The following is a 7,552-nucleotide window of genomic DNA, read 5'->3' on the forward strand; positions in this document are numbered from 1 at the left end:
CGGCACGATCGACGGAGCGCCGCACCAGCGCCTCGTACACGCCACCATAGCACTCCTACCCCTCGGAATCAGCAAAACTCGGACGTTTTCGACCACGACAGACAGAACCTGCCGGCCCGTTGAACGCTTGAACGACATCGCAGCGTCAAGTCGCACACTCACGTTCCGTCACCCTCTGCCACATGATCCTTCATTCACCGGCTTCACAACCCACGCGGTAGACGTTTCGCACGCATTCCCGGGTCTGCCTTTCACGGCAGGACCTTCGTCGACCTCGGTGCGGTGTTCCGCCACGTCGGAACTTGCAAGGCATATGTTGAGCGTGCTGAAGCAGCCAAAGGCACCACCTTTTTGCCGATGATTGTGGGCGTCGTTGCAGAGGCGTTGCTTGGGCAGCCGGCGTAGAAGCCATGTTGGATGGGTGACGTATTCACATTTTGCACAGTCATTTTTTTTTTTTTTTTTCCTTCCTTCCAGACTTTGGTGCTCGAGTTGGACATGTACACTATGCATCAGTTTTTAAAACAAATGCTGTAGCATCCCTCGCGACATGCCTGATAATGTTCGCCAGCAAGCATTTGGTGTGACGTCATGGGCGCATAGAGAGTACGCATGCAAGCAAGCACGCGTGGCTTCGACCTCTGGGAAAAAGAAGGTTTCAGTTTTAACATGTTTGTAAGCGAAACTAGAAACTTCAAGCGGACTGGGGATAAAAGCAATGCCGTGAAGCCAGCGCTGCCGCTGTCGGTGCACAATGCTGGTTGTGCATGGGTGGACGTCGGAATTGCTTTGCTACTGTTTGCCCGGCTTTTGGCCAGAACTAAGTACGAGGTGTGAAAGAATGGATTTTAATTACGTGCTAATGAATTGCATCGCTTCTCGGCCTTTTGGCTAAGATCAAAGTGTCCGAGCAAGCCGTTTTTTCTCGCGCGAGTCACTCAGCCGGACCTGGGGTCACGTCGCGCCGACGTCGACCCCCGGGCCTTCCAGTGCGAAAAGAAAGTCCAGCGTCTACCCCGGAGAGCTGTCGGCCCAGCCTGCAGCACCCGGATCCCTGTCCCGGGCTTTCCTGCTCGGTGACCCCCCCATGCCCGATGACGTGCGGACCCCGGACCCCACCTGCTGCCCTGGTGCCTTCCGCCCCGCCGTCTACCATCAACTACCAGACCTCGGACACAGCGCCTGCTGAGCCCGTCTACCAGTACGCAGCATAGCTGCGTTCCTACCAGTCACAGCCACGCCCCCCCTTCTCCTAGCTTGGAGGAGCAACAGGCAACGCTTACCAGCATGACATCCGCGCAAACTAACCTCCCGGTGAGGGAAAATTGTTTTTTCTTTAACGCGCCAGACGGCGATCTTTGTATAGATGATTTAATCGATGCAGTAGAGCGCACTGCCGGAGATGATAGCGTGCACGTACTCCAGCATATGGGTGGATCGCGCTTCCTGGTGTGTACTCGCACCGCGGCTCAAGCAACCAAATTGACGGTAGCCGAGGGTTTTGTCGTTAGCAATGTGAAAGTGGCAGTGGAGGCTGTGGGGCCACCGATAACTTTCGTTAACGTGTTTCGCTACCCCGCATTTCTCCCCGATGAACCCCTGATAAACGCACTTGCGCAGTTTGGGAAGGTGAAGAGCGTGGCCTTTGCGACAGCCACAAACCGCCCAAACAAGCTGAATGGCATACGAGTTGTGCGCATGGAAATGAACAAACCGGTGCCCAACTTCACAACCGTCGCGGGGCACCGCGTAATGTTCGAGTACCGGGGAATGCGGCGCGTTTGCGCGCGGTGTAGCGAGGTGGGCCACATGGCCTCCGCTTGCTCGACGCCTTATTGCAAACGGTGTGGCACCTTTGGCCATGATACGGAGGGATGCGAAGCCGAGTGCCAGCGATGTGGGGGCCAACACGGCACACGCGAATGTTTTCGCAAACGGTCTTATGTCGCAGCCGCCCGTGGCCTCCCGACTGCTCTTACAACCGCCGCCAACAAACAAGACCGCGCGAGCGTCCTCACCCCCCTGGTCAGCCGTACCGACAAGCCGAACTTGCAAGTCTTGCGTTCGGGCCCCCCCACTCGTACCCCCCCTAGCGTTCCACCAGTTAGGGAGACGGATACCACGAACACGAGTGACAGTACGCACGCCGAGTCCACGTCCACGTCGCTTCCCGCGGGTCAGCCAGCGAAAGCGGGAGGAGCAGACAGCCCTCACACACACCGCGTCTCCGACGGCGGAAGCGGCACCGAGTCCAGTTCCCCGAACTCGTCACGTGATTCATGGGTGGTGGTCTTATCGGAGCCTGATGACCAAGAAACCGCAAAGGCCAAGGCGACTAATAATAGAGAGGAGCAAGCGCCGCGCAGACTGGACGACGAATCTTTCCCGCCGCTGCCCAGCAGGCACACACGCCCAAACTGCTCAGAAGACATCCCGATCACGAGTTGCGGCCGCTACATACTCCCGGGCGACGCTGCACACGACGATTCGACAACCCTCACCGGCCTCTTCCACCAGTTACCAATAGCGAGCAGCTCAGGAGACGCCCCCCCTTCCTCTCCCGCAAACACGCTCCCGCCTGAACTCGAACAGCGGCGGCACCGTTCACGCTCGCGCCGAAGGTCGGCGACCGGTACAGAAGACAGGAGGAAGGAGAAAGGGGGGAGAGCCGAGAGCGCCGAGCACGCCCTACGCCGCTCAAAGCCCCCTGAAACAAGCAGCGACAGTGATGCAACATTAGCCCGCAACCAGCCAAAGAAGTCGCGAAAGGGCTCTATAGGCGACGGCCCCCCCTCCGCCCCCGCGGATGACACCGGGGAGCGAAGAAAATAAGTGGCCATCCATCTGCCTAGGCGACGCGCCGCTCTCCCCCCCCCCCCCCTCCCCTCTTACTAAGATTAGCCACGCCGAGACACCCTCGCCACCGACACCGGAATCAAGCCATGCTGCAATGCTCCTCTTATCGCAGGCACACACGCGCTTTCACACTCTTTCGCTATCGCGGCAGCGCGTGACGTCACGCTTGTTTACATTTGACGCTTGCGTGCTGTTAAACAGGCGATCACCGCACCGACGAAAAACACGCGAGCCCGTTCTGCTCAACAGCCTAGGCGTTTGTCCCCCTAACAATGCCTCCCTAGTTTTTTTTGCCTGCTCTCAGCTGGCTCTTTACCTTCACTCAGCTGTGCGCGCAGCCATCGGAGATGCCGTCGCTTAAGTTTGCCACCTGGAACGTCCGTGGGTTCCGAGACAGGGACAAACAACGTCAGGTCTTATCCGTTGCCCAAGGTCAGGACATAGACATACTTTTCGTCCAAGAGACCAACTTCAGGTCTCCCTTAGACGTGGTTAATTTCCGGCGTTCGTGCCACACTGATGCCTTTTTCTCCTTGACGACTGCCAGGTCCTGTGGTGTCGGGGTCATTTTCGTTTCGGGTCGCTACCGGCAGGGCTCCCACTGTATTTTTTCAGCAAATGGCCGCTCGATCATGCTAGACATATACGTGGACGGAAGGAGAGTCCGTTTTACGAACGTATACGCCCCAGTGACGCGCGCGGATACAAACTCCTTTTTTAAGGAACTCCATGAATGCCTAACCGATCCTCTGCCACACGTGATTCTTGGTGACTTCAACTGCGTGGTTGACTCGACGAGAGACATCCGGGGTCCAGGCCGAGGGGGATCAACCTACCACGCCAAAGAACTGGTGAAGATCCTTCGGCACCTGCGGCTCACGGATGTATGGGTCCATCTCCACGATGACACCTTCGTTCCCACCCGGTCATCAAGAACCACGGCAAGCAGGATCGACCGGGCTTACGTCCCGGACTTCCTCCTCCCCTCCATTATGTCGTGCGAAGTCCTAGCCCTGCCGGACTTCCTGCAAGGGCAAACTGACCATGCCCCAGTCCTCACAACGGTCAAGGGAACGCCCGGTCTTCCTACCGGCAGCACGCGCTGGCGACTCGACTCGGCGCTGTTGGATGACAAAACTTGCGCCCCGATTCTTCAGGACCTCATCGCAAACTCGCTGAAAGAAGCCCCCCAGGTCACCCCTGAAGTCTGGGACCACCTGAAGAATGTGTGGAAAGGGCTCCTGCAAAGAGAGGGCAGGAAACGAAAAAAAAGAATAACCAGAGAAATGAATGAGCTTCTGCGGAGGAAGAGAATAATCGAAGGTGCCGACACCCTAACTGCCTGCACAAAAGACTACCTTGGGGCCTTGGAGGTCCAGTACGGCAGACTCCTACAAGAGTTGACGCGGAGGCCAAAGGCGACGCAGAGTACCGCGGCAGACACAACGGAAGTCGATCTGTGGGAGGTGAACGGGAATGGCTGCTCAAAGATCACTGAGGCCAGGCGTCCTGACGGGACGATCACAGAAGACCAGGCCGAGATTGCAGCCATCTTCCGGGACCACTTCAGGTCGGCCTTCCAGCAGACTGAGCCCTGTGAACCTGGGCTACCAAGAGCAACAAGCGATCTCTGCAGGAATCTCCGGCGCTTGGACGAGGCTGACTACACGACTTTGTGTGGCGAAGCAACGATTGAGGAGCTTCGTTGCGCCTTAGGCACCATGCCCCCAACTTCTGCCCCAGGAACAGACGGCCTCACGGCTGCTTTCTATGTTGCTTTTCTTGAGACTCTTGGTAATCACCTCCTTGAGGTTGTAAACCTGGTTCTCAAGCAACGGGTGAAGCCGGACTCTTTCCGCCACGGACGGATCGTCCTGATCTTGAAAGACGGAGCCCCCCCATGTGACCCGGCGTCTTGGCGTCCGATTACCCTTCTTAATGTTGACTATAAAATCGTGGCAACCATAGTCAACAATCGGCTCAAACTCTTCCTCCCAGACATGGTAGCCCCGCACCAGACCTGCGCCGTGCCAGGCAGATCTATGTTTGCGAATCTTTCGCTCACAAGAGACGCATTCGAGTTCGCCGCAGCAAAGAAAATTAAGGGAGCCTTCTTGTCGCTGGACCAGGCGAAGGCCTTCGACAGGGTGCGGCATGCATACCTGTTCGAAATGCTCCGTCATTTCGGCCTCCCAGCGGACTTCGTCTCTATACTAGAACTCCTGTATAAAGATCTGAGAGGCAGCGTCGTAGTCAACGGGTCCGAGTCGGCTGGATTCCAATACACGCGCGGAATAAGACAGGGGTGCCCGTTGGGCCCGACGCTCTTCATCCTGTCACTGGAACCCCTACTTACAAACCTCGCATGTGACCCGCAGTTTAGAGGCCTACCCCTGACGGTCTCTGACGAACTAAAGGTGTTAGCATACGCTGACGACGTCTCCCTGTTCGTCCGGAACCCAAGCAGTTTGGAGCACTTCCGTCGGATCTTCAGCACCTACGCAGGAATATCGGGCGCCTTGCTGAACGAAGCCAAGAGTAAGGCCCTCCTGTTCGGTGGCTTCCCCGCCGAGGCAATCGGAGAAATCAGCATCGTATCTACGGTGAAAGTGCTGGGCATTTACTACACATGCGAGGGAGTGGCGGTGACAACGTGGACGCGAGTCCTAGACAGGGCTCGCCACTTCATCGAAAGAGCGAGCCGGCACAGTCTGTCCATTCATGAGAAGGCTCTCGCCGCGAAAACGTGTGTTTGCGCACTAGCCCTCTACACGAGCCGGGTTGCTGTCATGCCTGTGAAAGTGGCAACCCAGATCAACAAGATGCTAAACGCATTCCTTTGGAACCACAAACCTCCACCGGTGCGGCGAAGCCTCCTACAGATGGCTGTGACAGAGGGGGGGCTTGGGCTACCGCACGCCCTCACCCTAAGCAAAATCCTCGCTGTGAAGACGGCGCGCTCCCTCTTCCAAGCGGGCGATTACCTCGGGAGAGGCCTGCTCCTATACTGGAGTGGCGCAACAAATAGTTGGTTGGGCGCAAGCAGACACTCCGGGCCACACGCAGAAATACCCTCGCATTTCTACAGGACAGCATCAGCGACGATGCGCATGCTTACCAAAGAGACGCCGGACTGCGACGTTGACGCCGACCCGCCCACCCGAATCGCGGAAGCCCTCAACCGCGCCCAACTATCCGACGAGGAGAAAACGGTGGCCAGAAACGCTCTTCGAGCCCTGCCAACAACCTTCCACGGCCAGCCAAAGGCGACCCATGACTTTGCGTGGCAGAAGGCGTATAACGTGCTGCCAACGCGGCAGCGCCTGCACAAACTCGGCATCGTCCCGAACGCGCGTTGCCCGAATTGCCGCGAAACGGAAACGCAGAAACACGCCCTAGTTGATTGCACGGCCGCCAAGCCTGTGTGGCGCATCATCGCACGATGTTTCCGCATCCGCCCTCCCCCCTGTCTCAGGCGAAACAAAGGCGCCTTCGCTAAACTGGTCGTGGCATGCACGCTCTTCGCGATTTGGAAGCGTCGCTCCCTCGCGGAAGCGCGCCGCTCGCCAGTGAGGGCGGCATTTCCGGTAGTAGCGAACATTCGCTTGATGGTGTGGGCATTCCTGTCCGAAGCGCTAGAAGCTGGCGGGGAGGAAAAGTTTTTGCGCCGCTGGCACACCAAGTTTTTCTTTTTGAGAAACGGAAAGCTCGTTTCCCCGATCATCCCCTACTGACACCCCCCCCCCCCCCTCCCACCTTTTTTTAGTTCCGGACCGCCGTCCGAGGCCCCCCTCCCCACCACCTCCCACCCTTTTCTTCAAATGAGCGATACATAGGGTATCACGCAGGAGCCTAACTGCTCCCTCGATAAACGAACAAGCTTTATCCTGTTTTGAGCAGATGCGCACACGACCGCGCTGCAATGTGCTTGCCCTGCGCAGCGCCGCCGCGCTGCGCAGAGCGCTCACTGCGTAGCATTGTATAAATTTAATAAATGTTGCATGTATTTATTTTATGTAGGCCGGGTGCATAGTGTACACACTTGCATGTTAATTTGCGAGTCGGGCGTGGGAGAGCCTGTTAAAATGACTGCATATGTATTGTTTTCCCGTTCAGGCGCGCCTATTCACATGCGTGTTGTTCCTGTAACGCGGCGCTCCAATGATCGCGCCAAACTATTGTGACCAGCCGAAGTGCCGGCTGAGTATTATGTATAAGTCAGTGACCTGAGTATACATGTTTGGAGTTAAATAAACTTCTCCTTGTTGTAGTATCTGTTCTTATCAGCTTAATATCTGATACGGATCCTATTTGGATCCAAGATATTAAACTTATTTTTGTGATGCGGCGGAGTGCTTGAAGCTTGCTTCACCTCCGCCACGGGTTGGCCCGGTATTGCACTACCTCCGGGATCGGCCCACTCACCCCCTGCGGGGTGAGTTCGACAATAAATTCAATGATAGAAGGAGTGTTCGGATTTACCCATGATACCGGGGTAAACGGCTTGGGTGCGTCGAGTGTCCGAGACGGTGGCGGCACGCCGCCCCGGCTGACGCGGTATTCGCGTGCAGGGAGTGCGCTAGCTGTGTTTACACTTACGATTGCTCTGGGAAAATAAATGTTTCCGTGTGTATTTCATATATGGAGGGTCTCTTTTATTTTGTTATGTTCACACGTACATACTCAAGTTTCTTAT

At 56.6% G+C, this 7,552-nt stretch overlaps 1 pseudogene; it reads left to right on the plus strand.

The window, feature by feature from the left end:
• Positions 1-7,110: 7,110 nt before the first annotated feature.
• On the plus strand, positions 7,111-7,282 carry LOC142766238 (U2 spliceosomal RNA; annotated as a pseudogene).
• Positions 7,283-7,552: the final 270 nt, after the last annotated feature.

Source organism: Rhipicephalus microplus, chromosome 6, assembly GCF_043290135.1.
Source record: "Rhipicephalus microplus isolate Deutch F79 chromosome 6, USDA_Rmic, whole genome shotgun sequence".
NCBI classification, from domain to species: domain Eukaryota; kingdom Metazoa; phylum Arthropoda; class Arachnida; order Ixodida; family Ixodidae; genus Rhipicephalus; species Rhipicephalus microplus.